Source organism: Cupressus sempervirens, chromosome 3, assembly GCF_028749045.1.
Source record: "Cupressus sempervirens isolate cs-2001-9-10 chromosome 3, ASM2874904v1, whole genome shotgun sequence".
In the NCBI taxonomy this organism is placed as follows: domain Eukaryota; kingdom Viridiplantae; phylum Streptophyta; class Pinopsida; order Cupressales; family Cupressaceae; genus Cupressus; species Cupressus sempervirens.
The window spans coordinates 950,562,610-950,580,854 of NC_143120.1; positions in this window are offsets into that span (position 1 = coordinate 950,562,610).

Consider the following 18,245-nt stretch of genomic DNA (forward strand, 5'->3'; position numbering starts at 1 on the left):
TATATTCAAAAACTAGACTCATATAGGGTTGATTTAAAATTGGTTTGGTATTAGTTGGAGTCATTTTGAGAAATTTATTAGATTCCCAAGGAAGGATTACTGGTTTTACTTCTAATTTATGATAGAGAAAATGGCTCAGCTTTTGATATTTTTTAATATTCCTAATTTGGAACAAATCCTCCAATTTTTTTTGAAAGAGAATGTCAGAACTGAAATTTATGATTAATGTACTCAGGTATAGCAATCAAACCATGTGAATGATGAAGTGTTGTAACTAGTGTTGGAAAGAGTTTTTCTTTGCTTCGTGAGATGTCTTTAAAAATGGATTTTATTTCATGAATTTTTAAGTAATAAGAATGTATCCCAAAATTTGGTTTACTCCATTGATGCTATTTACATCAGATCATAACACCATATTTTATTAACTAGGGAAACCTTGGCCAAGGGAAAACCCCAGTGAGGATGAAACCCACTAGATGATTCACTATATAAAGAATCCAGTTAAGGATATTGACTCTGTTAAGAGTCTTTGAAGAATGTATAGTGTCTTGAGTCACTATTAGGAAACTAGGCCTTGTTAGAAGCCTTAGTCCTATTAGGAGTTGCTTTAACCTTGTTAGAATTTGATGTATCATATACAAATGTGTACAATAAGAGCTCACTACCCTAACATGCAACTATATAATAAGATCTTCAGGAAATAAGTGTGGATATAATTTTGAGATACTTGTTGTACTTCACAAATATTCTGATTGAAAATGCTTCATACAAGAGTGATTGTGCACAACTTAACCTGCATCATATCTAGCATAAAAATGCTTCACATCATATATCACAATGTCTCATTCACTTGATACTCGCATTTCACAAGATTATATCAACTTTGCAATCATTGATCACACATCATTATCGTCATGTACTTCATCACTATTAACTTCACAAATGAAGTTCTTTACTTATACCAACATATTGATAAATTGTTCCTTAGTTGGCTCTCATAAAATCATTAGAGTCATATCATAAAGAAATAATACTTAAAATAATAAATTAACTCGTTTAACACAATTTTCTGACATGCTCTATTCTGGGCTAAATCATCACCGCATTAATAATTCCTTCATAACTCAAACTTGGTTGATTGTATGGATATGGGCACTAGTATACATCATCATTATGATGTCTTTCATCTTTGGTTAACTATCCAAGAGAATATTATGTTATCATTAAAACTGTTATGCTACTGTAACACTATTTGACGCTTAGACAATTTTCTTTACAAATGAGCAAGACTGATCTATAAAACAAGTATGTTGCCATAAATGACAACCATAACTTACCATATCTGATTGATTGGACATATTTCCAATAATCTCCCCCTTTGGCATTGATGGCAACATTTTAGAAAAAATGGCTAAGTCCCAAACATGCTATCATACCAATCAAAACAAATAACCATAACATAATTAAAAATATTTGTATTCATTTTATGAAAAAAGGTTACATCTCTTATAACTTCCTATTACAACTTATTGCTCCCCCTGACAATTTTCCATATATCTCCCCCTTTGACATTATTGACAAAGGTATCAAAAAAGAGACTATCAAAATTTGGTACCTGCATCAAAACTTGGAAAAGCAATCACTGAAGTTGGTTTTTAACTATGCAAAATGTTTCTTCCAACTTTCTTTTAGTGCATCAAACTAATAAGCACACATAGAGTATATGTGGCCAACTATGCTACGTTCAATTCTGTAGCCACAAACTTATCATAAGAATATTTTCCTGACAAAGATTCCTCTAGTTGATTCTCCAGCAATGTCACTTGTGGGATCAAGTATTCTCTTAGGAGAGTGAATCTCTTTAGAGCTTTCTCTTATTCTTCTTGTAAGTCCCTAATCCTATCATGAAGTATTTGTATTGAGGGCTCAATGGTATCCATCTTCTTATTTTGCTTCAAAAAATTGTTAGTGACTATTTGAAGCTCAGTTACCTTTCCTTTGATCTAATCATCAAATTCTTGCACTTAGCATAACCCTATTTTCCTTCCTCTATGCATTGACTCAATTCTTTAATACATATATTCAAGGTTTATATATCATTTCTCATATTAGTGCACATGGTATTAAGAAGTTTACTAGCATGCTCTATTTGTACTTGAATTGTAGCCACATTTGTGAACGTTGTGATCTCATCATCAAATTTTTTACACAAAATTGCCATGCACTATTGAATATATGCAAGGGTGTCAATAGGGCTTACTACTTTCTCTATTATGTTCAAAACTGAGGTCAAATTCTTCTCAAGTGACTTGACTATTTTCTTCTTCTCAAGAATTTTACTCAAAGAAGACATGGTACTTTTTGCTTCATCTTCTTCATCTAATTTTGCTACTACTATTGCTTGAGTAGATGGTGTGGATGGTGTTACTACTACTAGTGTCAAGGGTAATTTGAAGTAGCTACTTCATTACTTGACTCAATTTTCTTCGCAGAAGGTGCTTCTTCTTCCTTTGTATTTTGATCCTTTTCTTCTACTTCATCTAATGAGCTGCTATAATCTACAATATTTCCAACAATACTAGTACCAAAATCCTTGAATGGATCCTCTCTTTTGTCAACTGTCACCTTAGCGTTATCTATTTTCATAGATTCACTACTAATGGTAATATGTGGTGAAGAAATTGGTGTAGCTATTGGTTCAAAATTTTGAGGAGGACTACATGTTGTAGGACTAACTTCCTGTGTCTGTGCACACTTCTCAGGTGTCTGGCTTGCCTCCTCTAACTATGCACTTTCTTTGGGCATTTGGCTTGCCTCCTCTATCTATACACTTTCTCTAGGCATCTGGCTTGCCTCCTTTCCCTATGCACTTATCTTAGACATAGTAGACATGTATGAAACTATAGCCTCTTGAGTTTCCTTATTAACTTCTTCATAATTTCCTCCCATGAGGAGAATGGATCTCATTTTATGTCTTAGCAATGGTGCTATGCCTTTCAAATTTTTGGTTATTTCTTCCTCATTATTCATAGAACATAACTTTCTCACCATATTTATTCTTATTTGTTTGTCTTCCTCTACAACTCTTCTTTTTCTATTTCTCAATCTATTGTACAAGTCTTTGGGTATCTGACCTTTTATACTATCAAATCTTATATCTTTGAGAATCATGTTTCTAACTACAACATTTTCTAGCTATCTCCTATCCATATTATTATACAAATCATAATATTTATTTAATTGTACAAAATTATTTTCATCAATGATTTGCATGTTTAGATTTTCTACCTTTGGCTTCCATGCTTTTTTCCCTTTTGATGTCTTTGCTTCTTGATCAACTAGCTCAAATCAACTGGTCCATCACTAGTCTCTTCTTCTAATTTACATGAGCTAATCTACAAGGTTCTTCTCTTTTTTATTGGGCCACTCATAGTCTATTTCACTCTTCTTTTTTTAGGAGTTTTGGTCCTTTCAGGCTTTGTAGGCTTCCTTATAGTTGATGTTTCTTTAGTCCTCATTGGGTTCCTTAGGGGTTGCTACTATGCAACTATTGCATAAGGCGCATTAGGTGTCTACACACTTGTTTGAGAAACTATGACCCCTTTGGAAGGTCTTGCCCTACAATGGGTGTAGGGGTCAAAAGCTCAGATTGATCACAGGCCTTCATTTCCATAGTTATCCCTTTCACCTCATCAAATTCTTTCCTAGTCATCCCAAATTCTTTCAAAATAGAATTAGTTACTTTCTCCAACTTTTTCTTGGAATTTCTCATTATTTGACTAGTTTTTACTTCTCTCACTTTCTCAAAATATGTCACCCATATAGGATGTTTAGAATCAATTTCAAAATGAAGGGTTATTTGTGCATACCCTTCAATCAATTTCTCGCACATCTCATATCCCATAGGTTCAATGAATTTTACCTCAAGAACTACAACCTCCATACATGTGAAATTTTTCTCAACCATAAAACACAATTCATCCTTATAGTTCTCTACTAGCATAGGAGATATCCTATACCTTTACCTCATTTCAGCTTGGAAGGATTTCATTATTCTATTAATATCACTATCCTTCCAATTTGAAGATTCTAGGGAACTTCTTAGTGGCATAGAAAAATATGTGTCAATAGGGATTCAAATCTGAAGACTGCACTCCTTTATTGCTTGATTCTAGATATGTTGTTCAACAAATTTGTTCTAATAATATCACACATGTTAACCTCTTCACCTCTTACTACCATATAATTTTCATGAAGCAATCCTCTAAGTATTGAATCTATCCTAGATCCATGATTGTACTTGTATCCTAAAATCTTACAAATGAGTCTCACCCCATCATCTTGAATGTTGTTGAATTTCATGTTTCTACCATCAAATTATGTATTGAGTTTTGTCTTAACTATTTTCCTCACATTTATTTATTGGATTACAATCTTCATTGCTCAAACTTGTGACTATTTGAATTAGTTCATTGTCAATACATATGATGGAATCTCCCAACCATATAAAATCATCATGTACTCTACTTGGAATTATCCTGGTTCATTCATTATTATCAAAATCTATTTAGAATATATGCTTAACTAGGTTAAGTTGTTCTAGGTATCTATGTTTAGGTTTCAATGACAAGTCATTATTGCACATCTTCTCCAATTCCTTATGAATTTCTATCTCACCTATGCTTTCAATCTTGTAATGAATATATCCTCTTATATCTTTGATGTGAAGAACATTTTCCAAAACTTGCAAAAATGCTCCAATAGTGTCATCAAGCAAAGAAACAAATGGGTGTTTCTTGAAATTGTACCCAGGTCTATTTCTTACACTAAAGACTTCTTGTCTTTCCATTCTTGAATGATTATACTCAACAATTTAGAAAATACCTCAATTTTTCATATTGGGATTTTTGACAACTTCATGTAATTGTAGGCCTGATTAATTCTCCAAATCTTGCTTAAATATCACACATAAAACTTCACACAAGAAAGTGATGTATGCAGGTCATTTTTCATCCATTCAATCTTTAGTAATCTAAACTTTGCATTAAATGCATATTTTCCACTAGTTCAATATACTGTCTCTATGCAACAAAGAGATATATCTTCTTATATATCCTTCTCCTAATCTTTTTAGCCAATGTACACTTCATTGTAGGCTTCTCTCAATGTATACTACATACTACCAATTGCACAACCTTCGATACTTACTCTAACATTAGTTATTAGTAACTAATATGATGTCTTCTTGAGAATGCTTAATTCTAGTAAGAAGAGTCACAAACAATAAGTGACTTTATTGTCTTATCAAGTACATCATCTATAACTATATGTGAACTTCCTGGTTCCTTTCCCTTAACAAATAATTCCTTTAATTCATTTGTCTACTCCTTCAATACTTTCTTCAAACTATCATCATTTCTTCTATTGTTCCTTCTATAATTCTAATTCATGTTTAGGTCTCTTCTATCCATTCTTCAAAACTTCACTATGTGTCTAAAGTTATTGCATAGCTAACATATAGGTACATTTCTTTTATATCCATTTAGCTAGTCGTTAGGTACTCTAAAATTTCTTGCAATGTGTCCAAGATTGTTGCATTTGTAGCAAACATTTTGTCTTCTTTCTCCACTTTCATTATTGTGAGATCTTCTATTTTGTACATGGCTAGTGTTTCTATATATACTACTATTTGCATTACTACAATAAAATTTAGGTTTCTTACAATCTATTGCATAATGAACATATCCATGATAGTTATGGTAATAAAACTTTGAAATAGGTTTGAAGGACTTACCTTTACAATTGAATTTAGTGTCTTTAGGTTCATCACACCAAGCAAAAGATTCCTTTCTTTTGTTGTCCATATCTTGATTAGATTCTTTAACTTTTTTAGAATGAGGGATATCCTCTTTGTCCTTGGGTGTATCATCTATCTTGCTTAGATCCTTATTGCTTTCAAGAGTATTAGGTTCTTTTCTCTCAATAGATTTCTTGGTGGATTGACCAAGAAAGAATCCAAGTCCAATCTTATAATAACTAGGTCTTTGTACACATATCTATTCTTCAATCTTATCATTATTGGTATATAATTTTTCAAGATGTTGTTTGGTTTGTACCAACTCACCTTTCACAATGGTGTTGTATTTTTCTAATTCTACATACTCTATCTTAATAGATTCCAATACAGATATTACCTTGCTTAACTAGGATCTCAGATCTACATTTTTAGCTTTAATTTCAAAGTCATTATTTCTTCCATTTTTCTAAAGACTCGGCTTAAGTTCAGCTATCTTTAACTCATAGGGAAATGGAGAGAGGGAGCAGATAGGGGAGCAGATGAGAGGCACCTATTCAAATTTTAGATCTAGTCTCTAATGGGAATCCTTAGGGAGGAGGAAATCAGAAACTACATATGAAGGAGGGGTTTCAGGCAGAGTGTGGAGAGGTGAAAAATAGGGATGGGGACCCACATGCTGTTGGTAAGATCCAGGACAAGCCAAAAATGCAACCCAAGGTGAACAAGCCAGGGAATCTTCCAATGAAATGGGCCTCACTCTTTGGTGTCAAACCCTCTGGTAAGTCATCTTTCCCTTTGGTTAAGATTGTTTGTAGTCTAGAAAAGGGATCATGCATGATTGCTATTCTAGAGGAATTAGTTGATCATAGTACTGCTTCGATGGACTCCACACTAGTTGGGAAGTTTATCAGTTAGAGAACAAACATCGATGTGGTGTGGTCCTTCACTATGAAGAAATGGCATCTAAAAGGTTCGGTCAATGTTACCACAATGGAAAAGGGGTTTCTCTCTAACTTCACTTATAATGAGGACATGGTTAATATTCTATGTGAAGGGCCCTAGAGCATAGGACAGGAAAAACTGGTGTTGCAAAAATGGTCTTCAAAATTGGACTTAAATGAATCCTTTTTTTAGCAAGCTCTAGTATGGGTTGGACTCCCTGAACTGCCCTTGGAATTCTAGAATGAGGATGTTTTTATGGGTGTGGCTAGTTCTTTTGGAGAAATTTTATCTATTGATCCTATCATTGTTTCTAAGAGCAGACTAACCTATACAAGGATCTATATAGGAGTTAGGGAAGGGGATGATATGCTAGAAGTGGTGTGTTTTGAGTCTAAACTCAGTACTCATATTCAGTAGTTGGACTATGAGAATGCACCTTTTTTATGCTTTTATTGTTTAAATATTGGACATAAGGCTTTTCAATATCCAAAAGCAAATATGGATAAGAAGAAGATTCTCTCTTCTTCTTATCTAAATAGGGACAAGAAATTTTGGAAGAAGAAGACCATCATCTTAGGCCAAAAGGATGGTTCTAAAATGGCTTGTCAAAAGTTTATAGAAGTTAAGAAGGATGGAAAGCAAAATTTATCATCTTATGATACAATATCTTAGACCAAAGATAACAAGGATGTTACCCAAACTGAGATTTTGGAGCTACCCCAGAAATCTTCAAATGTTGATGGATCCATCGATCTAAAGGAACTGCTAGAGGCAAATGACCCAAATGAAAATCAAGACACCATTCAAGAGATAGTGGAATCTTAGGTCATGGAAGGGACAAAAAAATTATAACAAGTTAATCCTGTGGTAATTGAATGCAAGGATGCTTCATAGAAAATTATGCTGGAGGCTGATTCAGAAGGGATCCTTGAAGAGTCTGAAGAGGAGTGCATTTTTGCCTTCAAGGAAGAAGAAAAGGATAGAGTAAAGAAGGATATGATTATCTATCAAGTTCTAGAGGATAATCTTATTTCCTCTAGATTAGGATATGAAAGAGTAGTGGAGAATGATGTTTTGGAAAAGGTTCTTGATGATTAGGAGGATCTTCCAAGTACTCCAAAGAATGCTCTTATTGTATCTAGGTCATTGGACATTGAATTGGAAAGAGAAGCTTTTCTTTCCCCTAAGCCTAGGAAGAAATATGTTAGAGAACCCTCTTTGGCCTCTCCAATGGAGACTAGAAGTAGCTATAAACTAGATGTGGGAATAAAGGCTAGAAGATGTAGAAGAACAAAAAAGAAAACTAGAGAGGAGGACACCAGCAGATGTTTGGAGAATGGGCACCAGAGAACTCATTAGGAGTGTTCCAGGAAAGGAAAATGAAGATTATTTCATGGAATATTAGGGACCTAAATGGAGTCCACAAACAAGAAATTATTAGGAATTTGATTAGAGATCAGAGACCTGATATTATGATGATCCAAGAAATTAAGATGAAAAAGGATTTTCTAGGGAAAATAGAGTTTAGTAACATGATGAGTGGGGAGGCTTCGGATTCACAAGGGGCTTCACATTTAGAGGGTGCTTCTAGTGGTCTACTGACTCTATTTAATAACAAACATTTTAGATTTAAATAAGTTTTTAATTAAGGTAATATTCTTTTCTGTAAAGTTTATCATATTCAATCCAATGAAAACTGGTTTTTGCTGAATTTATATGCTCCTAACAATAAAAGAGAAATAAATAATTATATGACTAAAGTAGGAGAATTGGTGCAGAGTAGTAATTTAAAGAAAGGTATCATTATGGGAGATTTTAATACCCCTCTTGTAGATGAGGAGAAGATGTTTGGTATGACTCTGGACTAGGAAAGTAAACAAGACCTCTCTAGGTTCATCAATGGTTTGGCTTTTTTGGATCTGAATCTAATGGGAGGTGCCTTTACTTGGTCAAACAAATGTATTGGGTAGGTTAGCTCTTCTACCTAGAGTGGGTTTTGACTATTCTCCTAGCTCCCTCTTGGTTGTTCCTATAGGAGCTAGAAGGAACCCCCCTTTTAGATTTGAAAAAATGTGGACCACTCATCTTAATCTTTTGGATAAAGTTAAAAATTGGTGGGGAGTAGATGTGGAAGGCACTTTTATGTTTAGACTTTCCAAGAAACTAAGTAATGTTAAGAGGATGGTTAAAGTTTGGAATAAATCTGATTTTGGCCATATCTTTCTTGAGAAAGATGACTTGTCTAATAAACTTATTTCTATTCAAGCCTCTATTCAGGAGGATGGGTATGATGAGCTTAATAGGGAGGCTGAGTTGTCTATTCTTTTAGACTTACATAATATTATCAGCAAAGAGGAGAAAATCTAGAGGCAAAGATCTAGGATTAACTAGCTTAAAGATGGAGATCAAAATTCAAAGTTCTTTCATCTAACCACTCTCAAGCATAGAGCTAATAATAGAATTGTTGGTATCAAGAAAGGGCAGGATCTGCTAACTAAGGAGAATGATATATTAGTTGAAGTAGTATCCTTCTTCTCCTCTCTCTTATCTTGGGACCCTTTGTTGTCTAAGGTGGACTAGGAAGACATGGTTTCTTGCATTCCCCAGATCATCCAACCTCACCATAATTTAATACTTTGAGCTATTCCTAGTGCTTTTGAAGTTCATGAAGCTCTCTTTTCTTTGCCTGCTAATAAATCTCTAGGCCCAAATGGATTTCCAACCTTATTTTTTTAAATGTATTGGCAAGTGGTGATGGAAGATGTGGTGAAGGCAATTCAAGAATTCTTTGGAGCTAGGAGCATTCTTAAGGAGATCAATTCCACTTTCTCTGTTCTCATTCCCAAAGTGCATAGGGCTAACTCTTTGGACAAGTTTAGACCTATTAGTTTATGCAACTCCTTTTACAAGATTATTTTGAAGGTGCTTACTTCTAGGTTGCTCAAGCTCCTCCCTTTGATCATATTGCAGCAACAAATGGGTTTTGTCTCAAGCAGACAGATTTTAGACTCGATCATGATGGTGCATGAAGTGATTCACTCTATGGAAGCTGGCAAATGGGAATGTATGTTGCTTAAAATAGACCTCTCTAAAGCCTATGATTGAGTTGACTGGTCTTTTCTTGATATGGTTCTCAAGGCTTTTGGTTTTGATTTAAAAGATTGTAAGTTGATATCTCAGCTTGTTTCTACTTCCTCTCTTGCTATGTTGGTTAATGGAGCTCCTTCAGATTTTTTTAAACCCTCTAGAGATCTTCATTAAGGGAATCCTCTCTCACCTATTCTCTTCATTATCCTAGCTGAATGTATAGGAAGGCTTATTGAGAGAAAGAAGAAGGAAGGTAGAATCAAAGGGATAAAACCTACCTCTAAAAGTGATCCTTTCTCACAAAATCAATTGGTTGATGATACTATCATGGGGGGGGGGGGCTTCAGTTAATGAGGAAAAAGCTATGTAGGAAGTCCTAGATATCTACTCTAGAGGGTTGAGTTAGCTTATTAACTGGGATACGAGCTCTTTATAATTTATTAATAGCCCTGAGGATAGATAGAGAAAATTTCCTAGGATTCTGGGTTGTGGAGTGGGAAAGTTCCCTCTACTTACCTTGGGCTTCCTTTGGGAACAATTCCTCCTGACTCCTTCTGGAATGGTATTATGGACATGTTTAGCAAAAATTTAGTAGGCTAGAAAGGTGCCACTCTTAGCCAAACTAGAAAATGCCAACTAGTTAAATCCACCATTCAGAACTTTCTTGTGTACACTTTGAGTCTTTTTGTGATTCTAGTGAAATTTGCTGAGAGGGTGGAGAAAATATAGAGGGATTTCTTATGGACTATTGTAGAAGGGAAAAAAAGATATCCTCTTATTGCCTAGGAAAAATTTTGTCTCCCTAAGAAATATGGAGGTCTTGGTATAAGGAAGCTTACTCATGTAAATAAGGCTCTTTTTGCAAAGAAATTATGGTGTATCTTCAACAACACTGGGGAATGGAGAGACATTTTGGTTAACAAGTATATTAAGAGGCCTTCAATTCAGTTCATCTTTTTTAGTGAGGATATTCCTAGAGGATCTACTATCTATAATGGTTTTCTAAAAGCCAGGGACCTGGCTAAGGCAAAAGTTTCTTGGAATTTGGGGAATGGGGAGGATATTTAGTTTTGGTCTGATCGTTGGCTTATTCAGGGTCTCCTTATGAGCAATCCTATCTATGAAATTTGGGTGAATTTCACTATATTCAACATTTTGGGTTGAAAGTTAGTAACTATAGGAATGACTAGGGTTGGAAAGATCTATCTATTATCTTTGAAGATCTAAATACAATCAAATTAATGTTAAATTCTATGGCTCTCAACAACAAGAGGGATGAAATGATCTGGGAGGACAATTCCAATGGAAACTACTCAATTGCTTTAGGTTATATGGCTCTTTGGAGCCTAAAAGAGAAGCCTCCATGGTCGAGAGCTTGGCTCCCTGGCCTCATACCAAAAATCAATATATTTTATTAGTTGGCCCTACAGAATAAAATCCTCACTTAGGATAACCTTATAAAAAGAGGATAGATTATGCCAAGCAAATGTATTTTATGTAAGAACTAGCTAGAAATAGGCAACCACTTGTTCATTCACTATTCCCACTCAAGGGAGGTTTGAGATTTCCTTACCCAAGACTTAGGGATTAGCTGGTGCATGCTAGATAATCTCCTACATTTTTTTAGCCAATAGAAAAATTTGTTCAATCTATCTATTTTGCAAGAATTAAGTAATTGGATCTTGCTTCACTACTATTGGAGCATATGGAAGGAGAGGAACAATAGAATCTTCAGAGACAGGGAGGAGCTGACCATAGTGCTCAAGAAGAAGATTTATAAAAATATAAAGGAAAACTACCTAGTAAGGAAGGGGGGAGATATCGAAGTGGATGGTAGAAAAATTGAGGAAAAAGACAAAATGTTAAAAAGATAGGAAGCCAAGTGGCTTCTCCCCCTAGAAGGATGGCATAGAGCCAACTTTGATGGGGCCTCCAAGGGAAATCCTAGCTCCTCAAGAAGTGGAGACATAATAAGGAATGAATTTTGTGAGGGAGTAGTAGCCTTCTCTCTCCCACTGGGCTTCCAAACTAATCACTTTGTAGAAGCAAGTGATGCTTGCCATGTGGTGAAACTAGCTTTTGAAGTTGGAGTTACTAATCTCTAGCTAGAAGGGGATTCAAATAAAATTATTAAATGTATTAATGGAAATTATCGTTATTCGTGGTCAATTGCAAATATAATTGAAGAGACACATGAGACTCTTGCTAAATCTAATAGAGTCCATGTCACTCATGTTTTTCAGGAAGCAAACCCAGTGGAAAATTGGTTAGCAAATAAAGATGTCAAATCCGACCAAAAGATGACCAAGCAAAGGGGAAAGAGTTTTTTGGTGGATGTTAAGAGCCTGATTGAGTTGGATAAGATCTAAGGGAGTAAGGAGGAGATCAATTTGCAATTATGACTAGGAATGGTTTTTGGGGAAAGGGTACGATTCATAAAGGTTTTATTAGAAAGTGCAAGAGGTGGAATTTGTTATAGTTTATTTGACATGCTTTATGGGTAATTTTTTGCATATGCAACCTGTGCTACTATAAGGTTAATTTCTTTGACTTTTTTCTTAAACACAGAGGTCCCGATCAGGTGGTGAAGTTATAGTGTGTTGTGCTTATGATAATTGTGGGAGTGCAAAGTGCTAAAATGGTGGATTAAAGGTGTAGAAAAGAACTGGTGGGAAAGATGGAAAAATGGAGAAGTAGGGACAAAGTGTGGGAGAGGCTAGAATAGGGAAAGATTGCAAGATATATCATGAAGTTGCATGGTTTTGATCAAGATGTGACCGACAACATGGTCAACTCATGGAAGGACAATAGAGTCAAGATGAATGAAATTTTATTTCTAATAATAGAGGAGGTGATTTTGACTATAACTAAGATTCCAATCGAGGGTTTTAAGTTCTTTAAGGAAAAAAAGCTCTTGGCCAATGTAGTAAAGGACTTCATTGAGAACACTAAGGAGTTGAATGCCCTGAAAAAGACTGATACGTTCCATGATCTAGATTCCATAATGAAACTATGGAGGTATGTTTTGTGCATCATTATCAAGTACATTACTCTTTATCCTAGGTTTGATCATGTTCGCACCCACCATTTCGTTCTTTTGAATCATTTTTGGCAGGATAGTAAAGTTTCATTTCCTTTCTATTTGTTGACTTCCATGAAAAAGGTGGTGTCTAGCTTCAAAAAGAAGCCCACTATTATCCCTGCTTTGCATGAGGGGTTGTTATTGCTTATCTATGAGGACTTTAAGGCTCAGATGATAAGTAACATCCACTCATAGGCTGGGAAAGAGGAAAATGGTAGCTCAAGCTACTCCTCTAAATCAAATGATATTCAGAGCATTAGCTCTGAGGAAAGGGGGTTAAATTTCTTTGGTAAAAAAGTTATGCCACATGATAAGAAGTCACCCTCTCCCATTACCCCTAGTAGAAAAATCCCTAGAGGTCTTGGTCAGAAGATGCTTATGAATGAGGAGAAGGACTATAGTGATAAAGAGGAGGACATAGAGACTACAGATGAGGATAAGGTGAAGCAGGAGGAAAAAAAGGAAGACCAAGGTGGGAAGAAATGCAAGTGGGTGGGATTGGAGGATGAGAGAACACAGTGAGGACCAGATATGTCTTCGCTACCTCTCTCCCTTTTCCATCCTCAAGCCTATCTAAATGAGCAGAAAAAGGATAGTATTGGAGATGGGGGGGTAAGTGCTAGCGAAAGATAGGAGGAAAGCCTGGAGGAAATTTAATGTGAGGACAAAAAAAATGGGTATTTTTAGAGAAGTGATGAATCCCCAGATTCTAGTGGAGAACCAGGAGGAGCCATGGCTTGAAGAGATAATTAACCTTGTGATTGTGGCAATCTCTGATAATGCCAAGGAAATTGGGATGAACCTTTTGAACAATGCCTGCAATAGCATGATTGAAAATTTTAGGTCAATCAAGTGGCTTTTTCATGAGCTAGAAGAGGTTAAGGATAAGGTGGATCAAATGGAAGGAGCCAGGAATCTGATAGGTCTTGAGAAAGGGATAGACCAAGATGATAGAATTAGTCTAGCAAAAAGGAGGATTCTCAACCTAGAAACTTACAACCACAATTTATCGAGCCAAATGATCTCTCTGCTCAACTTGATAAATGACAATATCATGTCTTTAATTGGTTTTCTTAAAGATAGAGGAATTTTGGGGGATGAGGAAGGAAAAGATAGGGGAAAAGCCACATCTAATGATGAAACTGCCATAGGTATCACTTACACTTGTCTAGGCTAGGAAGTACATAGGACTCATCAATAGGAGGCTAAGGAGAACTAGATGGCCTATGAGGCTAGCTATGTCAAGCAAGAGCTAGAAAGAAAGAATGAGAATTAGCTCTTTACTGTCCTTTTGTTTCTAGTTGTTCATATGTTGTCTTGGTTTTTGCCTTGGCTTTTTCCTGTTTCATTTTTCAAAAAATAGTGTAGCCTTTCCTATGGCCTTTGTTGTTTGGCTGGGCCTAGTGCTTATTATCAGCCTTTAGACTTGTTCTATTTTGGATGGGTTTTTAACACTTATTATCAGCCTTGTTTATGTTTTAACTCTTGGGTTTCAAGGTCCTTGTAAACCTGTTTATCTAATCAAAAACTATCTTTAACTGATGTTTTAGGATCTCATTTTCTTTCTTTAGATCTTCAATGTCATCATCACTAGTCTGATTATTAGGTCCTTTCTAATTTAGGTCATCTATTTTGTCCTTTAATTGATCAATGTAGGCTTTTGCATCCTTGTATCTATTTTTAAGTCCATATCTTTCATCAGTAAGGACATCAATCTATTCAAGTGCTTCTTCAAGATTCTTCTTCAATTGTTCCATATCCATAGGGGTCTTATTGAAGCTATTAAGCCTCTTTTGAATAACCAAGCTTTGATACCAATTGTTATAAATAGATAATATTGAGAAGGGGGTGAACCAGTATTTCAATCTTTTTGCCCACAACGGGATATTATTAATTACTTTATCCTATGCATAAGAAAGTAAACCAATAATGCTAAACAAATATAAACAACAGTACACAAAGAAACATGATAACACCATATTTTGTTAACTAGGGAAACCCTGGACAAGGGAAAATCCATGTGGGGATGAAATTTACTAGATGATTCACTATATAAAGAATCTAGTTAAGGATATTGACCCTGTTAAAAGTCTATGAAGAATGTATAGTGTCTCGAGTCCCTATTAGGAGACTAGGCATTGTTATAAGCCTCAACCCTATTAGGAGTTGGTGGATCATATATGAATATGTGCAAGAAGAGCCCACTACCCTAACACACAACTATCCAATAAGATCTTTAGGAAATAAGTGTACATACAATTCTAAGATACTTGTTGTACTTCAAAAATCTTCTGATTGATAATTATTCATACAAGAGTGACCATGCACAACTTAATCTACAACATATCTAGCATAACAATGCTTTGCATCATATATCACAATGTCACATTCACTTGTTACTCGCATTTCACAAGATCATATCAATTTTGCTATCACTAATCACACATCATTATCATCATCTACTTCATCACTATTAACTTTGCAAATGAAGTTCTTTACTTATACCAACATATTGATAAATTCTTCCTTTTTTGGCTTTCATAACATCATTAGAATCAGCTCATAAAAAAATAATAAATCAAGTTGTTAACACAAATTTCTAGCATGCTTTATTCTGTGTTGAAAAATCACTGCATTAGTAATTCTTTCATAACTCAAACTTGGTTAATCATACGAACATGTGCACTTGTATATGTCATCATTATGATGTCTTAAATATTTGATTAATTGCATAAGAGAATATTCAAACAAAATATTCTATTAACATCAAAATTGTTATGCTATTGTAACACTATAAGACACTTAGACAATTTTCTTTACAGATGAGCAAGACTGATTTATAAAACAAATATGTTGCCATAAATCACAACCATAACTTACCATATCTAATTTATTGGACATATTGCTAATAGGCCACAATACAAGTTACCACAAATATTACAAAGTTGGACCATATGCAGACACTCAAGTTTTGAAGGCTGACTTGGTGAGGTTCTGATACACGACATCCACTATCATTGCTCGACATTGTCATGCACTTGGTAGATGTAGAATTTTAGTCCATGCTAATCACTTCTAAGTAGGCTTGAACTCGGTCTACACTAGTGACTTCTTATACATTGTGAAACTTTTCATATAAACTGAGTCTCTTGATTTACATTGTATGACTCAGTAAACACTTTTACCTCAAGCTTGGTATAAACTAAGTCACTTGGTTGTCACTAGGAAGCTCAATTAACATTGGACTCTCATCACATACACTATGAACTTGGTAAGCACTACACTACTCAATAACCACTAATAAACTTAGCATCAACTAAAATGCATGGTTTATACTGTTGGTCTTCATATTAACTAAATATGCTCAATAACCACTAGGATTTGTCCAAAGGACTTGGTAGCAACTATGGAACTTGATGAATAGCTGAGTTACATGGAAAATGCTATGAACTATACAATGAGTTTGGTAACCATATACAATCTAAATAAGTGTGTGTCACTAATAAAAAACTTGACTGATATGTCAACAATCTCCCCATTTGAAATTAGTGACAAAAACACTTATTAGCCAAAATTGGATACCTTATATCCATCACCAAGTGATACTAGCTCGGTAAAGTATACTACTTTTAGGATTTTTCAAAATTGGTTTTGTAAGGTATATATAGTATACTATACATATTCTTTCTATATGTAACATCTCTTTCTATTTATTTATTAGTTATTGCAAGTTCTCCCCCATAACATATTTCTCCTCATACTATGTGTGTCTCTCCCCCTTTTTGATAGTAATGCCAAAGATTTATTCTATATTATTTATATAGAGACACCAAAATGAGATAAAAATTTAGAATGTACCTTGGGAATGATTTCCAAGGTTTTATCCCAATTTTCCTATAGGACCTTAAATGTATGTTTATATGAGAAATATCTTAGCAAGAAATACTAATCTATTGAGAGAACAAAGCATTAACTAGCATAAAAATTATAACATATATGAGAGACAAAGTGAAACCCTCAAATGAGAATATGAGCCATAGAATGGCTCTCCCAATTAGGATGGTCACTTGATTTAGGGATGATTCAAAGTAAAGGATTGGTATGTATGCTCAAACTTTCTCTATGCTTCAATGGTGGGGATGAGTAAGTGGAAAATTGGTAGCTTTGTGAGCTCTCAATTTGGCATTATAAGGGTATGGTTGATGGCTTTTGGTTCTCAAACTAGCATTATAACTTTGGCTTAAAGGTTGTGATGATATGGCTTGGGAGGGGATTAAATTTATAGGCTAAGGGCTTGAGGGATGGAGGGTTAAGATGCAAGGAAAGATGAAAGCTTAAGGAGGGCTAGGATGCACACAAAGGGGAGCACATGGATTGCGATTGTTTAGCACCAACCAGGGAGTGACACATGTCATAGGGTGAGTGGATGGAGGCAAGGGGATGGATGAGTTAACAAAGGAGGCTCAAGGGATAATATCTTCATAAAGACCCTTCATAATGGCTTGTAAGAGTAATGAATGGGCTTGTAAGAGTCTTTATGGCCTTTGTAAGAGCATTCAAAGCTTAGTGGTTGGGATATTTTGGAGGGAGTTGAGATTGTTGACTTTTCTTGGCTTAGGAAAGTCTTAAGCTTACTTAGGGAATGTGACAAGGTTAGGGTGGGATTAGAGGTGATTTAGGATTAGATTAGGCTTGTTACAGATATTCAAGTGGATGACATTCAATGAGGGCAGCTGAGTTAGTGGCTAAGCTTGGTTAGTATGGGTGGATGGGGTGGATTAGGCTAAAAAGGGGGTTTTAGGATAATTTAGGGGTTATTAGATTTGAAGGCTTTATTTATCAAATAGATTTATTTAATAAATGAGGATATTGGAATTAGATAGAAGAATAGGATTAATTGATCAATAATAGGTTATTTGATTTATCAATTAGGACTATAGATGATTAATTAAATTAATCAACTAGAGGATGGCAAAGGATTAATTAAATAGGAATTTAATTAATGATGCCTTTAGAGATAACTAAATAGGATTACCAAAGTAGTGTAATCAAATTTAGGTGTCTACGGTATGAAGTGCAATTTGTACCTATGTAGACAATTCTATCATATGGTCTGTAATAGAGAAGTTATTGTCATGGATTAGAGTTTTTGAATATGTAATATGTTTTTGCAATGCATCCATGTTGGGAATGATAATTTTCAGTATGTCAATCAATGTGGATCCAATCCTTACTTCTTCCCTTAGCAATTCTTGTTGCATATCTGACAAAAATCATATTCTCTTGAAGTGTGCAAAGCTTGAACTAGGGTTAAGTTGCAATTGTTGAGCACTGGCC